Source organism: Hetaerina americana, unplaced genomic scaffold, assembly GCF_022747635.1.
Source record: "Hetaerina americana unplaced genomic scaffold, ioHetAmer1.1.p SCAF_12, whole genome shotgun sequence".
In the NCBI taxonomy this organism is placed as follows: Eukaryota; Metazoa; Arthropoda; class Insecta; order Odonata; family Calopterygidae; genus Hetaerina; species Hetaerina americana.
In genome coordinates this window covers 31,022,773-31,047,324 of record NW_027286292.1, presented here as the reverse complement: position 1 = coordinate 31,047,324, position 24,552 = coordinate 31,022,773, and the positions used below count along the sequence as shown (strand labels likewise).

General features: G+C 39.0%; 1 protein-coding gene across 7 annotated transcripts in view; it reads left to right on the top strand.

Moving 5' to 3' along the window:
• Positions 1-24,552, top strand: part of PMCA (plasma membrane calcium-transporting ATPase 3) — a 514,945-nt gene that overhangs the window by 106,866 nt on the left and 383,527 nt on the right. For all 7 annotated transcript variants that reach the window (XM_071582852.1, XM_071582851.1, XM_071582849.1 and 4 more), the window contains exon 2: positions 1,022-1,089. The gene's annotated coding sequence lies outside the window, so the exon portion shown is untranslated. The remainder of the gene's footprint in view (positions 1-1,021; positions 1,090-24,552) is intronic.

Genomic DNA, 24,552 nt, shown 5'->3' with positions numbered 1-24,552 from the left:
AATTATTGAGTCTAATTGGTTTTGGGAATACTTTCGGCGTACTTGTAGTCCTGCTCGGCCGAAGTTATGCCTTCATTTCAGCTCATGCAAGCTCCTTCGGTAGATTTCAAGCTTTATTTCGTAAATAGGTTCGGTAAAGTCTGATTGAAAAATATTTCATCTTCAAGTTGATGCAACGCTGCCTGCTATAAATCTTTCGTTCACTCAGAAAGTCACGTCTGGTCTTTTTTATCGGTTTCCAATTACGCCATGATACAAAACTACTCCACAACCAATCATTTAGTTCTACATTTTAGACCACTATGAAAGATTTACGCTGTTGTGACAGTCAACATGGCGTCTTGATAGCGATTAAAGAGAAATATGATTCGACCTGGTTTTTCATAATCCACGAAGGATTAAGGTTGCACGCGTAAGAAATCGGTTGCTGGTAAATCCTCAGTCCTTTGCGAATGATAGCAGTATCGAATCGTTTCCTCAGATTTTAATCTTACTCAAACAGACTGAAGAAATATATTTTGTTTCAGAGGTTAGATATTATGGCATCAAAGAGGATAAACGCACTTATCTCTCGAGATGCCCGTGATAACGCCTATCGAGGTGATTGTCGAGGTCCATGCTCCCATAATTAATCCTTAAATAGTTCATCCCAAAACCAGGTCTACGAGAATTGGGATGGAATCTCTTGGCGTTGAATCATTCTTGTGTGCACGGAGTTACATTGCCTTTTTGGTAAACATAATTCCAAGCCTTCCATGTAATGGAGTATTTTTTGTCTGCTATATATTGATTAATGTGTATTGTCCCTCATCAATTTCCTCACAAGTCATTTCTATGCACTCATTCCACGTGAGTATTGGTTTCGGAATAAGAAAAATCATTTGTTCAATTGAACGTGAAGGTGTTTATAATACTTTTTGAGAGCATCAAAGATTTACGCATTAGTGCACGCGTAGTTATCTTTTCACTGTGCAGATTGAAAATGAAAAAAAAGTTCTCATCAAATGTTCTTGTTTTTCAGGCTATCTGAACATCACCTCAATTACATCTACATCTACATCTACATCTTATTAGAGTTACTCGCAATAGGTAAGTGCAATTCAAATAATGTGATTTTTTTGTGGCACCAGTTTGTTTTTATCTCAAGCCTCGCTTATGTCGTCCGGCATGTGCGTGAGTGCTTTTCGGAGTGCTTGTATTAGGGTACTTCAAAATTCAGGCATATCCGAATTTCCATGTTTTACTGTGTTGTCAAAGAGCAGGAAATTTTACTTCAGTTGAAGTCATGACGATAATTGACAATCAGCATTCTACTCGCCATCTTCGCCAAAGGTTTGTTTTATACGATATGGTTTATTCATAAAATCATAAAAAATATACGATATCGAAAACCTGTTGTTTGAATATTAAGTAAATGTACACCTACCAAACTCATAAAGTTCCTTCTCTCCCTTGAGAAAGGTGGTCTTGCCACCGAAAATTCGGAATGCGTGTGAGTTTCATTTGTGTATGTTTCTCAGTGTTTTTGTTCGTTAGTGCTGTCTTGGTGTACATTATATTAAGTTAATATTAAGTAAATCTCAGCGTTTTGAGTCGGATATCATTTGGATGCTTTCTTAACAACCGAAAGGCTATGCAAATTTGTGCCGTGTTTTACAGGCAAAATTCGTATTCTGGTGCCGTCAAGAGTGTCTGTCATTTTTATTTTACACTTCCTAAGTTTTAGGCTGCAAATAGAAATAAAAACTTGGTGTTCCCTTTGATCTTCATTTTTGCAACGTGTGGTTCCGCTAAGTGACGCCATATATCATTGCTTTATTATTGCCTGTCTTATTACTGGGAAAGCTCTAACTTCCATAAGTTACCCTTAGTCTTCAGGTGTCATGGCATTAATGTCGAGGCTTTGTGCTTTTCCACTCATTGATTGAAATGAACCTGAATGGAGTAATGACCGATTAATCAATTAAATATTTTCTAGTCAATGGATGAAAATTATTCATGATAGTATTGGATGTTGGAAATATAATTTTGAGAATTAAATGTGAATACTATTATAGAGTGAGGAAATATTGTTAGGCTATAGCAATTAAATGGTGAAAGAGTGAGGATAAGATAATGGACCAAGTACATCATGATTTCGTGGCTATTCACCAATATTTATCCAAGTGTGAATTTTCTAAATACATCGAAACTGATTGTGAAATCAGTATGATGTTATTCATTTTATTTTAGAAAGGTATAAGAAACATTATTTTCTGTAAAATTTTGCTCAGTTAGGCTTAAGAGTTTAGGCGTCATGTAGGGTGACGCTCCCGCTTTCAATTAGAGGCCCAATTTTGGAGGGAGCGTAATTTAATTCCTTGACATGCATTTGTACATTTTACCGTGTGAGTGTCCTTTTAAATGTTACTATTTTATTTGTGTTCTATTGTGCCGTCCCATTATATATTATATATATATATATATATATATATATATATATATATATACATACATATATAAGTAGTCTTTTGTCTGTGTCCACTAGTGCTAAGTATTATACATTATATATATATATATATATATATATATATATATATATATATATATATATATATATATATATATATATATATATAAAAACACAGATGTAGATTTTTAGAATATAGACACAAAGAAAGGACACTCACAATTTGTTATTTTACGTTTCGACAGCACGGCTGTCGTCTTCTGAAGACGACAGCCGTGCTGTCGAAACGTAAAATAACAAATTGTGAGTGTCCTTTCTTTGTGTCTCTATATTCTAAAAATCTACATCTGTGTTTTTATATATTTGTGTGTCGCCGATGAGCGTTCCATTTCGAAGATATTTTATATATATATATATATATATATATATATATATATATATATATATATATATATATATATATATATATATATATATTTATATGTGTGTGTGTGTGTTAACTTTATAAAAAGAGATAAATTGCAATTGATGAGACTCTCTGGAAATAAATGTGGTGAAATCAGGTATGAAGTAAAGAAAGTACCACAAGCGCTGCGCTGACTTCATAGCTTGCGGATCTGTCTAATATGCGAACACCTAACATTTTTGCAAGCTATATATATCTAGTTAAAAGAACAATTACTGAGGTGTTGCACAGGTTAGGTACGGGTATGGAATTTACAACATTTACGGAGTGAACAAGGAACAAGGGGATGAGCATTTTGATTTTAAATTTTAAAATCTGTAATGAGGCCTAGAGAAATAACATTTAGAAGCGCAGAGGTGTTTGTTAATGCGTTATAGGATTTCAAAGAGAAACGTTAATTTAACAGAGATGGAAGAGGCTATTGGATAGTTTATGAAATAGGTGAGAGTTCGATGAAAGCAGGCGCAATCAGTTTTGAACAACCTGTGGCTGTTGTGTAAAAGGCAATTAGCAGAAGAGTATTTTGATTTTGCTGAAGCATCATTGGAAATTTGTTCTGGCTTGCGATTGGTGTATGGTTGGCCACAATACGACTAGACCTCTTTGATTTCACGGGCATGTTTTTGACGTGATATTCTCCTCGTCATGGCCGTAGTTTACCGTGATAATTAATGTTTAAATGTATCATGCTAATGAAGTGCTTGTAGGGAAACGAATAGCCAATTTCGTAGTTTTAGCATGCGCCACCGAGATATTTACATCAATCTTATGAAATAGTTTTTATTGGTTATAACAAGAAAGCATTCTCCTTTGAACAGGTAAAAGTCAAGCGGGCTCGTCTTCTTGATGACGACATTTACGACTCGCTGCGTGTTCTATAATGATTTCCCGCTAGGTTTTTATGCATTATACAATGCCCATTTCTGCATTGTAATTTAAATATATAGTACTTACTGTGTGCATGAAGGTATAATTATCAGTAAAGTATTAATTTTTAGCTCATTATGGTTTCTAATTGTAGATTCCGTAGTAAATGCGACAGAAACCTTCTATGAACGAATTGGCTATAATCAAGTGGTAACTTTCACTATTCTATGTTTCATGCATACTGACATTGCTTTTCTGACAGAATAGCAAACATTCGTAGCTGGGTGTCATCAAAGGCAATGCTGAATCCCCTTGGTTGACGCACGTGTATATTAGCAAGAGAATGTAATGTTTTTTAAGGCTTTCCAGTGGAACCCTGGAGAAATTCTATGCTGAATGTTCCGTTTTCTGTCTCCATTTATTGAAGTCGATCGGTAGGTTTGCTGCAATGCGACCCTGTTCATTCTTTAATTCATCGATTACGAGAACTGTTCAGTAAAGAGTAATCATAACATTTTTGCTATCATAATTAATCTTGCAAAAATTCAATTTCTTGTTATATTGTTAGCTAAATGTGTGATGCATGCGTGGTAAAAAATTCGTTGATTTGACTCTAGTGTTATTCCAACGGCAGCTGTTGCAACATTTGAGTATTTTCCTCTCTCTCACGGTAAGTACGAGTATAGATGGTTACACGATATGCAATTCTGAAATTTGCAATTCGTCTTTGCAAATTGTCAGCTGAGACCTCAGTAATTCTACAAGAGGCTTATGGAGAGTCTGTTCTTCCCTATAGTGAAACTGGAATATCTTTTAAAAAGTTTAAAGAATGGAGGCAATCAATTTCAAATGCAAGTGGACTCTTTAGTTCCAGCCACTGCTCTAATAGAAGTACATATTATTACCAATTCCGCGGCTGTGAGAGAACATCGGCAAATATCGTGAAGAGACTATCAGCATTATTAAAAATTTGTAGAAAAATTGCAAATTAGACGTGTTTATTTGTGCTGGATTTTGAGGCTGCTCCAAAACTAACAACAAAACGTTCTCGTGTAGGTTTGTTTGCTGTTGGAGTTGATCTTACTGGAAGATAAGGAGTTTCTTTCGAAGGTGATCATTGCAGATGAAACTTGGATAAATCATTTTGATCATGAGTGTAAACACCAAAGTTCTGCTTAGAACCAGCCCCAAAGAAAGCCAAAGTGGTTGCTTCTGCCGGGAGAGATAAGGTGATATCATTTTTCGATATCCAGGGAATGTTGTGCAGAATCTCATACCAACACACACCGCTACAAATATAACATACCCCAGGGATGTGCACAAAATTCTCCGAGGCCATATCAATCGTTGAAGTCCGTACTTCAAAGCAAAATGCTGGGTGCTGCGCGAATATAATGCATCGCGCATCGCAAATTTCGTGCTGAATATCTTGCGAAATTTAAATTTGTATTTAGTTCTTTCTCGTCCTATCTATAGTCCTAAACTAGCCCCATTTGTCTTATTTCTATTCCCAAGAAACATCTTTTCTGTCATCAGAACGTGCGTGTTGAACTGAACATGCTTCAAATTCCAATGGCTGCCGCTAATGCAGTACTGGAGGCAGGTCAATAACACCTATACTGCTTGTACATTAAACATTTAAGTAACAATATAACGTAAAATTAAGATTTCGCATAATTAAGTTTGTGGATAAAATTTTTCTGATAAAATTTATTTTAACACAACACGTAAATCTTTTATTTTTAGCCTTTCATACTTCTTGTGAAAGTACTAGGGTATTTATTATACCAGAAGGATAAATGTTAATTAGCTGTAGATATTATTTGGTGATCAGTTTCCTACCTCTTAGTGACACTTCCAGCTAATCCAAGCTGCATGACTGTGGGATTTTGAGCTTCCTGAGAAACTGCTGTCGGTACAGCGAAAGGAACTGATTTGTGAAATTCACACGCCGTAGAATATTCAGCAAAAAGGGTTCTCCATTTTCACCCTAACAAACCAAACTTCAGGTTAATTACTTTGGTGATGGATTTATTGCTGCCAAAGCCGATAAAGACATTTCTCTGACCCGCACAAATTGGGGTAGTAGTAGTTTTGAGGGGAGGCGACCGACAGCTAAGGTCATTTGCGCCATAGGGGATGGACAGGAAAGGATGAAGGGTGGAGAGAAACCCGGCGTCGGCATTAGCCTACTCTTTACGAAAGGCGCCAAGGGGTCCGCAGTTTAACGTCCCATCCGACGGACGGCGTACTCCCTCAAAGTGCCCTCCACAAAGCACCTCAAGTAGGGATCGAGATACCTCTGAAAAATATTCAACACCGCCGGGATTTGAACCCGCGCCCTCAGGGTGGGAAGCCAGTACGTTAGCCCCCGCACCATCTCGATCCCCCGCACAAATTGGGTCTCATCAGTCAAGGCAACGGATCTTACATCATCAGCACTTCATGATACGTATTTATACATAGTGAATAGGTATTGCGCTTTCATTTTTTCAGGAAATTTACCTTACCTCATTTCGCTAGTTTCGTTTTCAAGTGGTAAATAAGTCGACCATTTCTTCCAAGGGCCGTTTGGTTTTAGTCTAATCGCCATCGGCTATCTTGCTCCACTTGGCCAATCTATGACGCATCAAAACCAAAATCTTTGCCACCTTAATGCATGTGCCAATTCTACTTTCTGACATCCCTTTAGCTTAAGCTGCGCGGAAAGTGAAGGTATTTTAGCAGTATAAAAATTATATTATTAAAACTCTCGAGGAAAATATTCACCTCTTTAAAAAAGGCATTTTTCCTTAAAGAAGCACTTTTTTTGCATGCATGTTTCCTCTTTTGTATCCCGTGGCGTCCATCCTACATTTCCGATCAAAGCATTAAAAGACCATCATCAGTTTGGTGAAGGGCAGTTCCTCACTCTTGAGTTCTGAAATCAGAATTGTCGAATTGATTAGTGTTTTAACATTGCGTCCCCTGTTGTGGCATGCTAGTGAACATGAAGATGCTGAAGCTTACGTTTTATCTTTGCGTCACTTGATTCTTTCCTCACGGCTCATTTTAATGAGAGCGCGTCAACTCTGGCCTGGTCCACTTTCCATTGGGTGGAACGTTACAAGGTATGCTTGTCGTTGTTTTTGGTGTATTACTACATATTTTTGGACTTTCATGACTGCCTCTCTCCCCTCATTCCACACGTTATAATACAGTTTCAATACCAGAACCTAGATTTCACACCTCCCTCCTCTACTCCCGTGCACGTCTTCGATTTTTAATTAGCGTTTTACATTTTTCCCTTCCACATGCTCAAGTACAATTAATTTAGTTCATTACCTCCATCAGTGTTCCTAATGCTAAATTCGACCGCTCTCCATGTGACATTAAATTTTCAATAATTTGCGCAGCCTCCTCTGGTTTTTGTCTTGTTTTTGTCTCACACTTTCTGCTACTCCTGCATCTTTCTCCATTCCCTTGTCCTTTTAGTTAACCTAGTACAACTCTTCCACAGGGTGAAAATCGGGGGGCATTATACATCTTAATCCAAAATTCCTCATGCTCACTTTGAGCCCAAGTGATTTCTTCTTTCCCTCCTACTTACACTTACGTTTAAGCTGATGTTCACTTTGCGGTCAGAGATCTCCAGTTACCCACGAGAATTGTTCCCACCTTCTCTTCCCCATTTGCTTAGGGTCCCTCCCCTACCTCTGACCCAAATGACAAACCGAAGTTCATTTTGCCTAGGGAACCCGTTTGGCTTCCCACATCTCTTCTCCCATTTACACCCATTTCTCCAACTCCCACACATCACGTCTCTTTATTGAAGGGCGTGCATTATTTTGTATATTCCTTATCATAAGAGGGTAATTTGAAAAGTTTACGGAATGAAATAGAAATCAGCAATTTCCCTCGGTGAAACTTTATTTTATTTTTATAGTCTCCCTTAACACTGATGCACTTGGTCCAGCGATGTTCCAAAGCCTTGATCCCATCTCGAAAATTAGATTCATTATGGCCTGCAAAGAAATGCATACCCATCTACTTCGGCAGTTAGTTCTTTGTTTGAAGAGAATGTCCGTCCAGCGAGGAAAATTTTGAGCTTGGGGAAGAGAAAGAAATCTGATGGAACCAAATCAGGCGAATAAGGCAGGTGTGGCAACAATTCGTATCTTAGTTCAGGTATTTTTGCCATGGTAACGACTGTGGTCGTGCATTGTCTTGATGAAAGATTACTTTCTTCCTTACCAAACCTGGCCGTATTCCGTGTATCTTTTGCTACAGTTGGTCCAGGAGGTTAGCGTAGCATTTTTCAGTCATTATTTGACCAATAGGAAGAGAATACATCCGCGGAATACCTTTTGTATCCAAAAAAACTGAAGTATCATCTATTCGGCCGACCGTATTGCCTTTGCTTTCTTTGGTGATGGTGAATCAACATGTTTCCACTGCTTCGACTGCCGTTTTGTCTCTTGGGTTGAGTGGAGGACCCAAGTTTCATCTATGGTCGCAAAACCGGTGCATAAAACCTTACTGGTTGCTCTCAAATATTGTTCGGAAATTTCCATTCCGATGCGTTTGTAATCTTGCGTCAAGAGTCGCAGCGGTCGTCTAGCAGATAATTTTCTTGTATACAATCCCTCAGTTAAAATGCGATATGCTCGTTCAGATGACATCTCTACAGCTTCAGCGATTTCTCGCACTTTCAGTCGATGATCCTCCATGGCCATTTTATGCACTTTTGCTATTATTTCAGGGGTATTGGCACTTTTTGGCCAACCACTACGCGGATCATCATCTAAGCTGTCTCGACCAAACTTAAACTCGTTTGCCCATTTCGCAACAGTTGAATATGGTGACCCCCAGAGTATTCTGAAAGCATGCACAAATTTCTTTTGCTTACACACATCTTACTTTACGAAGTATTTCATCACTGCTTGAATCTAAATTTTTTCCATCATCCAAATTCCTTTCATATTATGGTGAGTAATTTGGAGTATGTCGTGTGAAAACCGCGGATTAAATTATTCGGAGCTCTTCATAGGTAACATTCCATAATTGTGGTGTAATAGTGGTAACGATGCGTAATTTTCGCCGGTAACAGAAATTATTTTTTTCGAAGCATTTAACTGGGAGATTAGTTTCAATATCCATTTTCAGGTGAACTTGGAGAGATGGTTTCTTTAGAGAGATTCCGAAACTCAAACAGGCAGAATTCTTAGGATTAAACTTCCCACAATATCGTTTTCATCGGCCATAATATCTTTTGATCGGCCCACACAATCTTCTGCGAAAATACGCAAGGAAAAGTACTTCCTACTCACTGGCCCTTATTCATTTTATTATTTTTTAAATATTGCGCCCAAAAAGAGTGGTAATCCCTGGAAAGAATATTGTCAGGGAAAGCATTTAAACAGGGAAACTAATTTCAATAATCATTTCGCAAATATATATATATATATATATATATATATATATATATATATATATATATATATATATATATATATATATATATATATATATATATATATATATATATATATATATATACGAGGGTCATCCGGAAAGTAGTACCCGTTCGTGCCGCATGAAGTGCTGACGACGCGAGTAGCCGCTGGACGAGGTCAGATAGCTTCAGTGGCTTGTCTGCCTTCTCTGAGCCAAGTTGCGTGACGCTAGCATTGCCTGTGTTGTTTCTGTGATTGTTTACAATGTTTAAAAAAATTGAGAACGCCGCCAGTTGTGAAGTGAGGGCAGTGATTAAATTCCTCAATGCAAGAAACGTTCGCCCATGTGATATTCATCGCCAATTAAAGGAGGTGTATGGAGACAATGTAATGGACGAGTCGTCTGTTCGGCGGTGGTGTCGCAACTTCAACATGGGGAGGGGGAACACACACGACGATGAGCGTTCGGAGAGACCGTCTGTCATTACAGACCAACTGGTGAGCTCAGTTGACGAATTCGTGAGGAACGATCGGCGCGTCACAATTGATGACATCTGTTAGCATTTTCCCAATGTTTCTCGAACAATTGTTCATGAAATTGTTAAACACCATCTGCATTATGCAAAAATTTGTGCAAGATGGGTCCCTCGCGTATCTCAATGAGCTGGCGGCGAAGGACTATGCAGCAGGAATACAGAAACTTGTCACACGTTATGACAAATGCCTTAATTTGCTTGGAGATTATGTTGAGAAGTAGTTTAAAGTATCCTCTTTCAAATAAAATTTTTTATGTTTGTTAATATTTACTTTTGTGTCTTTATTTCACGAACGGGTACTACCTTCCGGATGACCCTCGTATTCCCTTCCATGGATTACAACCTTGACGTGGTGGAAGGGCTTGTGCGTTCCGATGATCCCTAGAGCTGTTCTGGTGGGAGCATTGATAAATGCTCCTGGTAGGGTCACCCATGCCAGATAGGTCGAAGGTTAGGAGCCAGACGAAAAGTAGTCCACGCAGCGTCTGTTCCTCAGTGAGGCGGCTGCATAGGCGTCTGACCCCAATGGGGGGGCCATTGAGTGATGGTGTCACGTTAAAAACACTATTGAGGAAGGCTACGGGAAACCACCTATTTATTATTTCCAAGAACATAATTATGGACAGAATAGAGAATGTGAGTCCTGCCAACTACGGGACTCGGCCTAATCGGCCGTGCGTCGTGCCCAGCAGCTGGAGAGGCAAGGCTTCCGTAGTTATCTCACGAAGCCTTTGCGAAAGAAAACCGACAGCAGTAGAACAGAACACGCAGAAGTAGAAGATCAATTTAGTTAGAATATGAACTTGGTTTGTCAGGACATTGTTGAGGACAGGAAAATTAGAGAATATTAAGCTAGAGATGGAAAGAGAAAATATAGACATTTTAGGTTTACGAGGTTTTCGTATGCGAGGTGAGATGGAAGGATAGTGGGGGTTACTGGAATGATAGTTATAGAATAATAGGCAGCGGGGGACGAGAGCCAGCGATGGGTTTGCAGTAATATTGAATAAGGAGGCAAAAAGATTCGTAGTAAACATAGACCAAGTAACGGATAGAATATTACTAGTAGAGATAAAAGCAGGACCGACGAAATTATTACTAAACATAGAAAAGGAACATGACTTAGAGGATGATAGCTTAGGTCCAGGATTACTCGACGATGAGATAGAAATGGCATGTAGAGAGATGAAATCAAATAAGGCCGTTGGGTAGATTACATTCCCGCGGAGCTTCTAAAGGCTTGCATCTATGAGGAAGGAGTCTGGCCGGATGACTGTGTAATCAGTGTTGGTTCCTATTCCGAAAAAGATAAAGGCTACATCATGTCAGGACTACGCAAAGACAAGTTTGTTTTTCCATGTAGCTAAGGTGGCTCTCAGGATCATCAAGAAAAGGATGGGGAGTAAGGCCAATGATTACTTAGGGGATGATCAGTTGGGATTTAGGAAGGGGAGAGGCACGCGAGATGCCATTGCAGTGATGAGATCACTACGGAGAGGAATATGGAATACATTCAGAACGAATTTGCCTGTCCCGTAGATTTCGAAAAGGCGTTATATAGAGTGAATTAGGAAAAACTAATGTGTATGTCTCAGAAAATAGGAATAGATTGGCGAGACAGAATGTTAATCCACAGGCTGTACATAACTCAGACTGGTCAGGTGCGAGTGGGGAACGGGGAGTGCGGTTGGGCAGTCTTAGGAAGAGGTGTAAGGCAGGGTTGCCCAGTATCACCGTTGCTGTTCAACCTGTATGCAGAGGAAATGATTAAAGAGGCATGGGAAGAACTGGAGGTAGGAATGAAAGTGGGCGGGGAATTTGTAAAATCAGTTAGGTTTCCTGATGACCAAGCTCTAGTTTGTCAGTCAGCCAATTGGTTGCAAGAAATGATAAATGAATTGGAAATTCAGTGCGATAGAAATGGGATGAGAATCAATATCAATAAATCAAATGTAATGCAATTTTCGAGAAAGAGAAAGGCTAAGTTTAACATTTAAAATAGGAGGGCAGAAAATAGAGCAGTTGGAACAATTTGCGTGTCTTGGAAGTACCAGATATTTTGGACCAAAATGGTCAAAGTAGTAGGGACGCACGGAGAAGAATTGCACTTGGTGAAGAGGCTTCCACAAGGAAGAGGGAGTTTACAACAGGGACGTTGAGTAAGGATGTTAAGAAAAGACTCGTCAAAACTTTTGACATGGAGCATAGTTTTGTACTGCGCCGAAACGTGGTCACTGAAGCAGGAGGATAGAGGTCGATTAGAGGATTTTCATATGTAGGTGTGGAGAAGAATGGAATAGTAGTAGTATTAGGGGAGGCGACCGACAGCTAAGGTTATTTGCACCATTAGGGATGGATGGGAAAGGAAGGATGGAGAGAAACCCGGCGTCGGTATTTGCGTACTCTAATCGGAAGGTGCCAAGAGGCTCGAAGTTCAACGTCTCATCCGACGGACGGCGTACTCACTCAAAGTACTCACCACAAAGCACCTCAAGTAGGGATCTGGATACCACTGTATCAGAGAGAGAGGGGATTGTTGGGAGAAATCCTAAGGGGGCATTTAAAATGGATAAAGGGCATATTGATCGGCATTGGGATGTTGAAGACTGTAATAGAGTTGTTAGGTGAATGAAGAAAGGGCAGGAATAGGTGTGTTGGACGGGATGAAGGGAGGAAGAAAATACACAGAGATGAAGAGGGACTTGATGTAAATTAGGTTGAAGGATTGTGTTTTGTTAGAAGTTAAAAAATATTTATTTGGTAATTGTTCCCATCCAAACACCTACCTTAACCGGTAGATGCCTTAATGAAATTAATTGTATGTATACCTGTTTATATATTTTTATTGTATGTATATATATATATATATACATACCATCCCACACATATATACCCACACATCAGGTTAGGGGGGCCAGTTCCTTTACCTGTGCCGGTTATGGTTTCCCAGGAAGACCTGGTACCCGAAAAATCACATAGCTTGGGTGGAGCTGCAGGTGCCCAGAGTGCCTTGCCCGGGAATCGAACCCGGGACCCTTCGGTCAGTAGATGCCGTAAACCAGAATATACTATCTTAATATTGGCGTTGCTTTCATGAGGTATGAACGATGTTACGAAGTTGGAAACGTGAGGTACGTTTCACAGCCCTTATTTTTATGTAACCCTTGAGTGGCGAAGTTTTGATGCGTAATAATCGGTTGCATTTTCTCCCTTAAACTCTCCCTTAAATTTTCCCTTCTAACGCTGTAATGGATTTATTTTTCTCGGTATCTCTATACGTATTCCGTTTTTATTTTTGTCAATGTCAGGAAATCAATATGAGAGGGTGCTACGGGTGGTCCTTTTGAATGAACCCTTGAGATCATATTACTCGAGAGATGGGTCTGAAATTGGCAAAGGCATAAGAGCACTAGAGATGACCCTCGTTCACAAGCCATAGATCTGCTTTGGATAGACGCATGCCTACCTAGAAATTTGTGAGAGGACGCAGTCAAAGAGCTCGTTAGCTGAAGTATTCATTCGTGGTGAATTGCGAGGATCGTCATCCTCTTTCCAGAAGCTACGCATTTTTTTCAAATACCATCAATTTCCATTCATTCCTTTGAAATCCCCCTTGCAAATTTTATTCATTTTTTTGGAGGGCATGATTTTTCCTCGCAACTCCGTCACGTTTAAATCATACGCATTGCTCACTTCGAGTGATATTGATTCTTTGCGAGAACGACCCTAGCTATCGGATGCGTCTAAAAGAAAACTGGAGCCCACAATTCGAGATTTGGTGCGATATCGCATGAATTTCTTTGCAGTCGTGGGAGAGTGTGAAAGAGGACCGGCTGATAAATATGTATATTCGATAGCTTGTATTTGGGAATCATTTTGGCACTGTATTTGATTTAATGGAGCTATCGAGCGAATGGTAACACATGGTTGTACTACCAGATGTTTTTATTCTCAATCCACTGCGTTTCAGTGTGATGTTTTAGTGTGAGATATGTTTTAATCAGAACAATTTCGCTAAGACTGTATTTTCAAATTGTGAAAATAAGATACGCAATATTAAAAATTAATGAACTGAAGGCCTTAAGCCTGTATTATGATGCAGAATAAAGACTGTGGGGAAGCAGTTGTTATTTGATCTAGAAAAATAGGATCTCTGCACCATTATAAAAGTATAAAGGGAAATAAATTGTCTCACTTAAGCGGCAGCCGGCATACCAGTATAAACCTGGACATTGACACGTCTGCAGCAACGCTGAAAATGTCAGATACAAAAATAGCACGCAGTAATTAAGACTAATTATTCATATTATATCAATTTTACCGTACATTGACGGAAAAATTCATTCACATTTCATGCATGAAAATTGTCTCAGATCGGGTTTTGAGCCGTGGACCAAATATTGCTCTTCCATAACTTCCACCTTCCCTGCAAACCCCGTGCTTTAACCTTGAGTTCACCATGCCCTTTTTCTGCATTCCAACAAATATGCTATGCAGTGCTGAAAATTTTCACACAGATCCCTTTTTGCTCTCGGTATCAAAATGATTTGTTCCAGTTTTATCTTAAGGGATCACCTTAAACAGAAACTCTTCTTCCTGTAACATCAACTCGGCTGCGTGATGCGTTACGAACCACTCGCTGTCCGCGGAGTTTATTCGCCGGCGGTGTGATTCCGCCCGAAACGTGTCTTACCGCCCAGAGAAATTACGAACCCGTTTCGGGCAGAGTCATGCCGCACTTATAGATCGGAATCATACTTCAGCGATCTACCCTGCCTTTGAAAGCACGCCTAGCTATGTTTCCATTATGGCGGCAATTTGCTTACGTCGGTGATCTTCAGCTGGTTTATTAAAACCGTTAGGTGCGAGAGTTGGGCGGCGTTAAACGTTTTTATTTTGCATAAAAGGTAACCAGAAAGCTTAGGTGAAACCAGGTGAGGGATTAGTAGCTGTATTGTGGTTGTTCTAAACTATACCATAAAATTACTCCGGGCTGTTATTTTCTCAATACGATTCATTTAATGTGTGTAATTGATGCCCATCATTTTATGCAGCCTACATTTATTTAATTTCAATACTGAACTCTTTGATTATTTATTTCAAATACTCTACTTTCAACCGCGCTCGTCCTTTCAGCAAAGCTGGTGAAATGCTGGTGCACGAACAGAGGCGTTTCTGTTTAGGATTAATCGGAGCGGAGGATCAGGTGTAAGGCGGGGTGCAAGTAATCATTTTGAAATAAGTGATGAAGAATTTGTGCAGTTGTTTTGAAATTCTTTGTAATAATAAGTTGATTTAATTTATTATCTTAGGCATTCGAGAAAATAGTCACCACATATCTTATTGATAACCCATAATACGGGAAAGAGGTTGTTTGTTCATAATGATCTCATGGGGGAGATTTACATAGGCAAGGCAGTTACCCACAATTACGTAGGTAACTACCTTAATAATGTCATAACCAAGGATATTTCTCGTGCCTGGTTTTTTCACGTTAAAGAAAAGGGGCCTCCCGATATAAAGTGCCAAACTTTGAAGTTCAAAGAGTATTATTGGGATAACTACATATGCTTTAGGTTTCATAAAGTATGCTATCAGATTTATCTTCTAAAGAATTAGGTACCTGTAAATGTTGCGTATATTATTTTGCTTGTGTTGAATCTGTTAAGGTATAGCATTACTGTCTGGGGAAACAACTAAGTATATAGACTCATATGAAATCATCCATGCATTCTGCCTGCAAGTTTCGTAAACATGAACTGTCTGAAAAACTTAGAGATGTTGGATAAGCTGAAGACTCAAATGAATTAGGATTTGAAATTAATATGGTAGCTTTGGTGGAACTTGAAATGCTTGATATTCTTAGAAATTGATGCCATAATCTGACTTTACCTGGTTCAATTGTGTTAGGCAACAGGATCGTGTTTATTTCGGAACTAAATGTTTGATAACACCAGAATATAGGCTACTTATGAGGGCTCTTTTGGGAACCCTAATATCATACTTAGTGTCATCAAATAAATTGACTCATAAAAAAAATTTCCTCTTCATTCCTGACAGACTGAATTTCGACATCAAAATGATCCTGTTTTTGGGAGTGAAAATTGCTTGCGTCTCATTCATTCCAAAGAAGGCAATTATTAAAGCCGGCGAATAGGTAGCACCTCTGGGGACTCAGCGAACCCTCAAGTTGTTGACCTCTTTTCATGTATATTCTTGTCAGGAGTCGGGTGCAAATTCACGTGTTGCACCAGTTCCTCAGCCTAACCTGTTTGAGGAGGGCCCTCTCAGTTACGTAATTTTAACTTCATCAAACGATTACGCGGAATGTTTCTGCGTGTTGATTGAATGCAATTTTCTTTCCAATCAATTTTTGTTATATTAACTGGTGGCATCAACGGTACAATGTATGGATATTTATGTAAAACTGAACTCGAGGGAAATGAATGGCATTAGTCATCGGATGATATCAATCTCGCTCTTATGTCACCTATACCAATCGTCAACTTATTTTATGAAAATCCCTGTCATTCCTCCTGTTAATGTTGGGGAAATTCTAAGAGGGGAGCTTTTAAGAGAATTTTGATGAATAGAAAAGATAAAATTTAATAAATGAACATTAAGTCGTCAAATTCTTGCCCCATCCCATGTTTCGACCCACGCCATGGCATATTTAAAGTGGCTTAATAATGTTTTATGATAAGAAGTCTTAACAATTCTTAATACTGTCGTATTTTTTACAAGTTTTAGAATTGAATTTAATGAATCGGTTTAAGATCAACTTTTTTCCTTCACACCTCACAATTTAACATTTATTTCTTAAACATTACGCTGTATTTCGCATTTTTTGTTTTGTTACTTCTCCTTGTTTAATCCGAACGTGACCGTATGCTTTTTATTTAACAGTGGAATTCGTTCTTAGGTACATGTGAAATTCCGTCTCAGGGTTTATGCTTTAGTAGGAAAAAATCTCCCAAAAAGCTAGAAATGGGGAGATTCTTGCTCAATTAATGCTCTTCCGTTACACCAACTCCGTTATTCCAAGTGAGTCCGTTTCAGTCCTACCTTGCCGCTGTGCCTTCACCCTACGATCCTTGCCAGCGTACAAAATTTCCCAACTTCAAACTCCTTTGTGCCTGGTTCTGTCCAACATCCAGTACCAATCATCGCCTTATCTCTACAAAACCCTATCGTAATACCAATCTCTCCAAAACCCCTTGTCTTTCTTCTGTCCCTTTAAAAGACTCGGAACCCTTCCAAAACCAGCGTTAGCCCTTGTGTCTGCTTTATCTTGCCTTCATCTCATCGTTGAAAGTTTCTCGATCTTTTTCTTCGCTTTAATGAAAGCGACCGACCCATCTACCAATCTTGCACTTTCCTCGAAAGAGCCCCCGGTGGCACCTTGGCTAAAAAACGTTTTCTCCACATCACGATATTCTTTTTCATTTAACGGAAGTAATTTGCTATGATCAACGGGTATCACACAAGCATCATTCTCTCCTGAGGTGTTTCTTTCTTGATCTCTTTTTGTCAATTGTTTTTTTGGAAAGAGACCATAAAATTAAAATTAGTTATCAAAAAGTGAAGTAGTGACCAATGATTTGTAACAGAGTTTCAATGGTTGCCATCGACGCATACGGCGGTTATTCATTTTATTATCTATCATTTTGTGGGGCACTTGGCAGTATACTTCGGCGAGAGGATACTTCTATGGATTAATTCTGTGATACCAACACTATATCTCATTTTTCCGAGATAATGTTTCTGTACTGTTCTAATTAAAAGAATTATGGGAAACTTAACAGCGGAAAGTTACGAAGAATCACAAGCTTCGTCCGCTAATCGAGCGTAGAGTTCTTGGGCAGAACAACTGGTGGCGTTGCCTTCGTTTTCAGCGGCTAACCTTCCTATCCCATGGAGTATGGGATCTCTCAGGAAGTCGATGGCTAATCTAGACTAGTGAGATTTCTTTTTTGAGGAAAAAAACTTACCAGCGTTCGCTTCTTATTGTTATGCTAATGCTGGTCAGTGGTTAACCAGAATGAAAAATGTAAAGCATGATTTGATAATGAACATTATTTTCTCTTTTGGATTGTGAAGAGTATTTGTTATGTCGCAGAAACTTATGATTGCTATTGTATTGCTAAGGCGCCTGTGACTTTGGCTCGGGGTTAAATCTTTAACTCCCCGATGGGCAGCTAATATCATCAGCAGTGCCAACTCCGAGCGAATCTAGACAGCTTTTAATATGGCATCATTATGCCAAAACATCGAGATGCATATGCGTGAAAACAGCGATTCTATGTTCGAGCACTCCATTCTCCCTCCGATCTCACAAGGTTTTCTAGTTTTTAAAGTAAAGGGGAAGGATGTTCGTTTGTTTAAATTTGGGGTGCCTAAGACGCAAATTATTCTTTTTATGAAGAGCCCCACCTCCATTCTCTAAGCACCTGCCTTGGTTCCTTAAAATGCCTGAATGATGCAGATGTATATATGTCTTTATATGTCTTCGTGGTGAAACCTATCGTTGTGTAAGTTTATCTCGGAATTTCCCCCCGGGTGAACAGGATTCGCGGCAAGTTCGTAGAATACACTTTTCCGATCGCCTTGCTAACACCCGGGAGGCAGGGAGATAGGGAATTAGAATGCCCCGTCTTGTTTACGTTTTCTCTGACCTTGATATAAATTGCCTTTGCGTAACCAAACGAATTCCTAAAACGTTGGCCATTATGACGGTCCGTGGTTTTTTATCGCTGTATTCAGTGCTCTCGACATTGAAATGTATTAGAAATGCTAATAGAAATGACATTTTTAGAGCATTGGGGCCCACAAAATTATAATGAGCAATTATATTTTTTTTGATGCTTTAGTTTTAATGTGAAGCATAAGAACTTCGATGAAAGTGAAATTATTGACCTAGTTTTCTTTCCTCGGGTTGACTCAGAAAAATTTTTAAATTTTTAGTTCCAGATGAAAAGTGCCGCGGAAAATAGCAAAGCATTTTGGTGGAAATTTTTGCCTCAATGCTGTGAAGTAATGCCTCAAGAGTTCATTTGGATTTTGAGAAAATTTTGAGTAGCTATTTTTATGAGATTTTATATTTTGTTCATGTATGTTGTTTTATAATTCTAATATACCTTCAACAGAGATGTTTTTTTATCAGCGTTGCGCCTGTGGCTCCGGGTAAACTCAAAAGTGGTAAATTTGATTTAAAGGGGGAAATAAAATACTTAATAAAGGAGGCAGATTCCATGCCATGACCATGAGCTGCAAGGGTGAATCTTATACTTCTTGTCGCAAAGGATAGTAGAATTTTTTTACTGAAAAATTGTTTTTTCTGAGCTAAAAACTAGTAAACTCATTATTCGACGGTTTTTAATTTTCTACCACAGAGTTCTTTTAGTAAAATATTTTAAATTCATGTCTATGTAAACAGATATGCATGAATATAAATAAATAAACATATATATAGATATATTTATAAACATTTATATATATATATATATATATATATATATATATATATATATATATATATATATATATATATATATTCAAACACGAAATCCCGCCAAACGGCGAATAAATATTCACATATACAGAAACAATATAAGGAAAAGGGATAGGAACACACATAAAGGACGAACACAATAGTGGTGGGGAAGGCGGAATCGAACGGATCACAGGAGTAAAAATATTTCCTTGACCGGGACTCGAACCTCGGATCTTTCCACTTCCCGGGCGGATGCTCTTAACTACTTGAGCTATCGAGGAAACGTAATTTCTCCTGAGATCCGTGGGTGTAATATGTCGCCAAGCGCCCCGATTCTTTAGCCAAGAGATGGCTTCAGGGGGCTGTATCACCCACCAAAGGAGAAATAGACAATACACAAGAGGAAAGGACAGTGGTTTAGAATACATACAACATCATACAGGAAAGGAACAGTGCGTTTCGTGGCACGCATAGCCAGAAGAAAGAGATGAACCACATTGGCCAAATACACATTCAAACACGAAATCCCGCCAAACGGCGAATAAATACTCATATATACAGAAACAGATATAAGGAAAAGGGATAGGAACACACATAAAGGACGAACACAATAGTGTTAAGTTAATAGGGTTAAGAGCATCCGCCCGGCAAGTGGAAAGATCCGAGGTTCGAGTCCCGGTCAAGGAAATATTTTTACTCTTGTGATCCGTTCGATTCCGCCTTCCCCACCACTATTGTGTTCGTCCTTTATGTGTGTTCCTATCCCTTTTCCTTATATCTGTTTCTGTATATATGAGTATATATATATATATATATATATATATATATATATATATATATATATATATATATATATATATATATATATATATATGTATATGTATATGTATATGTATATATATATATATATATATATATATATATATTGATATATATATATACATTTTTATATATATATATATATATATACATATATATACAGGGTTCGTCCGGAAAATAAGTGTAGTGAGCTCAGGAAAAAAAATTTATTACACTTTTACATATCTTAAGCTAATATTCCTCAAAATAGGACCCTTGTGAGTCGATACACTTGTTCCAGCGGCGTTCCCATTCCTGGAACGCTCCTGCGAAGGCATCATCGGGAACCTCTCGAAGAATGTATGTATATATGTATATATATATGTATATATATATATATATATATATTTATATTATATATATATAGTGGGCCGCGGTAGTCCAGGGGTAGCGCGTTGGACTACTAACCGAAGGGTCCCGGGTTCGATTCCTGGGCAAGGCACTCTGGGCACCTGCAGCTCAACCCAAGCTATGTGATTTTTCGGGTACCAAATCTTCCTGGGAAACCATAATCGGCACAGGGAAAGGAACTGGCCCCCCTACACTGATGTGTGAATTTCACACGCCGTCGGGCTTAGTACTGGGTGAACTCTACCATTACCTACTAAACCGACCTTCGGGTTGATTACTGTGTTTATGGTTTATATATATATATATATATATAAATATAAGAGCCACTGGCAAAAGTGTGTCGATGCTCAAGGGACGTACTTTGTAGAATATATACTATATATATATATATATATATATATATATATATATATATATATATATATATATATAAAATATATTATATATATATATATATATATATATATATATATATAGTATATATTCTACAAAGTACGTCCCTTGAGCATCGACACACTTTTGCCAGTGGCTCTTCCACAACTCGGTGACTCCCTGGTAGGTTGATTCCGCAAGGTCCTTAGGAGTACGCGTGTAAGCTTCTTTGACGGCACTTAGGGTCCCATGATGGCGTCCTTTGCGGAATAATTTCTTTTTTCAGAATAGCAATTAGTCTGCTGGTGCCAGTTCAGGACTGTAAGGGGGTTGCGGAATCGTCGCGATGCCGGTTTTTCGTTAGGTAGTTGGTTACCTTAGAACAGGTATGGCTGGTTGTGTTATCATGATGCAATTCCCAATTTCCAGATGGCTGGCCTCAGCCGGTTGACCCTTCTCTTCAGTCTTTTTAGTACTGAAACAGGTAAACCTTACCATTTACTGTGTGCCGGTCAGGTACAAATTCGTAGCAGACAACCCCATTGGCGTCGTAGAAAACGATAAGGATGACTTTCACTCTGGATGTACTCATTCGAGCTCACGTTGGACGACGTGATGCTGCAGTGCGCCATTCGAAACTTGGCCGCTTTGTTTCCGGGTCGTATTCGAATATCCAACTTTCATCCCTCGTGATTACGTTGTCCAAAAAGTCGGGGTCTTCTTCAACGCGTTGCAGAAGGTCCTCGCAAGCAGACCCTCGACTATACTTTTGGTCGTCTGTCAAGACCTTCGGGATGATTTTAGCGCACATGTATCGCATCGCCGAATTACCAGTGATAATGGTGTGCACTGCACCTTATCAACAACAATACGATCCGCAATCATGCGCACACTTGACCGGTGGTCTGAATTCCGCACTTTATGCACACGTTGTCGTCGGTTCTTGACGTCGGCCGCCGTCCAGCGCGGGGCTGGTCCTCCACGTTCTCTCGGTTATCTTTGAAGAGATTTCGCATGTTAAAAATTAATGCTTGTAAAATGCTTTCATCCCTAAACACTTGGCGAATCATGCTCAACGCCTCCGTACACAATTTACCCAGTCCAACACAAAACGCGATGCGTACCGCTGTTCCATCGTCCGCTGCACTTTTCGCTTGCACCTAGTAACTCGACAGGGGCTCACTAAAACACGATTTAGTCTTAACGAACGCTCTCAGACGATTGGCGCTCGGCGCGCGTGAAGATCAGGCCCCCCACCACCGAACCTGCGCGGTGCGAGCGCGCGGGGACGCACAGTCACGTCAGGAGAAAATTGTTCCCGATACTTTCTATACAAACCTTATTTATGACGATTTTTCCCCTCTTTTTCCTTTCCTGCTCTCCTCTTCAGTAGTGTATTTTGATGCCTGAGAAAGCTACACAATGAGGCGCTGTGGGGTGAATAGAGAAGAGCGTGATGCTTCCTTTGAAAAGCTCTATTGACAATGTTAAATAGAGGAGAATAAATTCAAAGAATACGACGAACTGAAGGTTTTCCTGCGTAATGGCCGTTTTTTGTGGTAAAAGCTATTTTTAAGCTGCATGAATCGATTTCGTATTCAAACTGCCTTTTTTCGGAAAGGGAAAGAAGTTTTTGTCAAGCGCCTTTTATATTGGATTCGCCCTCAGTTGCGGGTAAGGTGAAGTTAATAGTTGAGTCAATATCCTTTCAAACTTTTCCGTATATGGTTCTCCTTTCGATTTTTCTTGAGAATCATCTTTAAGAATTTAGCGCAAGGAGTTTATTGAGTATCCCCTTTAAAATTCTTTTCCGAAACGATCACTTATACCTCAACAAATTAGGGTTAACGTGAATATATGCGAGTGGTGTTAATTCTGCAAAATATTACTCTTTTTTGTAGTACAATGAGTTGCAGTGTTTGTTGTTTGGGGATGAATTTAATTCATTTAAAAACTAAATAGTTTAAAAAATCCATTTAGATATGGCTAAGTTTCGGCATAATGGTGCTCGCAGGAAATTGTTATTAGAGTACCATTTAAGATAAATTCACTCATTAATGGGAAGAAGGATTTGATGCTAACCTCCTCAGTTGCTTCTTTTCCTTACATTTGCAGTAGTTGGTGCAATTTTGGTGGTTTTATTGTAACATTTACTCTTTTCTTGCTATCAGAATTAGTTAAAAACCAGTGTACATACTTTACATATATCCATACCCTTGAAAGATCATACGAAGAGGATAACGAGAAACGAATACTTTTCAAACAGTTATTGCGACCGCTTATGTTTCAAGTATGTAACTACAAAATAGCGAAAAATATTTTCAAGTCGTATAAATCATATATGTTGAGTTAAGGCAGTTAAGTGAAATTTTCATCGGTAAAACTCAAATACCAAATTTTGAGGTGGTTTTTCGGGATATTTTCGTTTCTTTAAAAGTTAGCATCTTTTTTATTTGTAATACAAAATTAGTTATTGAGAACCGGCACAAAGAATTTGGGAAGAAAGCGGGCAGGGATTGGTATGAAATAGGATCACTAGGTGGGTCACTACTAATCCTAAGGTTAATTCGTTCCTTGGTTCTCCTGTCCTATTTTCAAATCGCTTCAGTATTTTGTTTCTCAACGCCACCTACAGCTTTTCCACTCGCAACGGGTCATCGTTCCTTATTTCAGAGGGCGGTATTTGCATCGAACGGTCCATTGGACCAATTTAGGCCTCTCCAACATGAGAAATGACACTGGGTTTCCTGAAGAGATACACCATTTTGATTGCGTGAAAAATTTACAGAAATTTTTTTCCGTTTGTCTCATTAAAGTAAATGTCACTAGTCAAGACCATGAACCCTGGCTTTCGGCTGCGATCCCACTCTTTTGGGAATGAAATGTATGTATTTCTAGTTGGGTAGCCCTCTAATCCCTTTGTGCGCTCTTCTCTCTCCAATCCTCCCATCTCCGCTCTGCGCTGAACCTCGTGCCCTCGTCTCCTCCACATAATTCCATAAAAATGAGTTCTTTTGGCTTCACCTAGGGCGGCCCCACGGACCGTTTAATCCACTAACCTGACTTCTCTTATAGCTCTGACGCAGAGTTATCCCTTGAAACGAGATTAGTTTCTTGTCATTCTGTCTAGATGGTGCCACCTGAATTGCGAGATAGGGAAGGACTATAATCATCCAAGCCCATTGTTCAAGCTCCCGCGATCTCATTCGCGAGGGATTTTGAAGTTCTGAGCGATTTTTTTTTTAAGATGAGGATCACAAAGGAGACATGGAATAATATCTCAAGAATCGCGGACAACTCTGAAATCTTGATGCATTGTTAAGAATGCCATTGCCTTAGTCGTAAGTACGCTTGATTCATGGATAAATTATTCTTAAAATTTTACTGTCTTAACCATGTACAGTGGCTTTCGGTTTACATCTCATGTGAACGACGCAGACTACTCCCTCCTCCCAGTTTACCATTGAAACCGTTTAGTATCTAGTCGTTCCTGCTGACCTGCAAGCTGCACGCTGGACTACTCTCCCAAACGTGTACGTTTGAAACTGACCATTTCATTAAACAAAGCGACGCAGAATCAACTCACAGGTTACTCATGAGAAATAATTTAAATATAAACTCGATGGTTTTTACTATGACTTAAAATTCTTCAAAATTTGGCAAATTGAGGTTATGATAATGTTATTCTCACAATTTTGAGGGCTTTATTTTTTATTTACTGTATT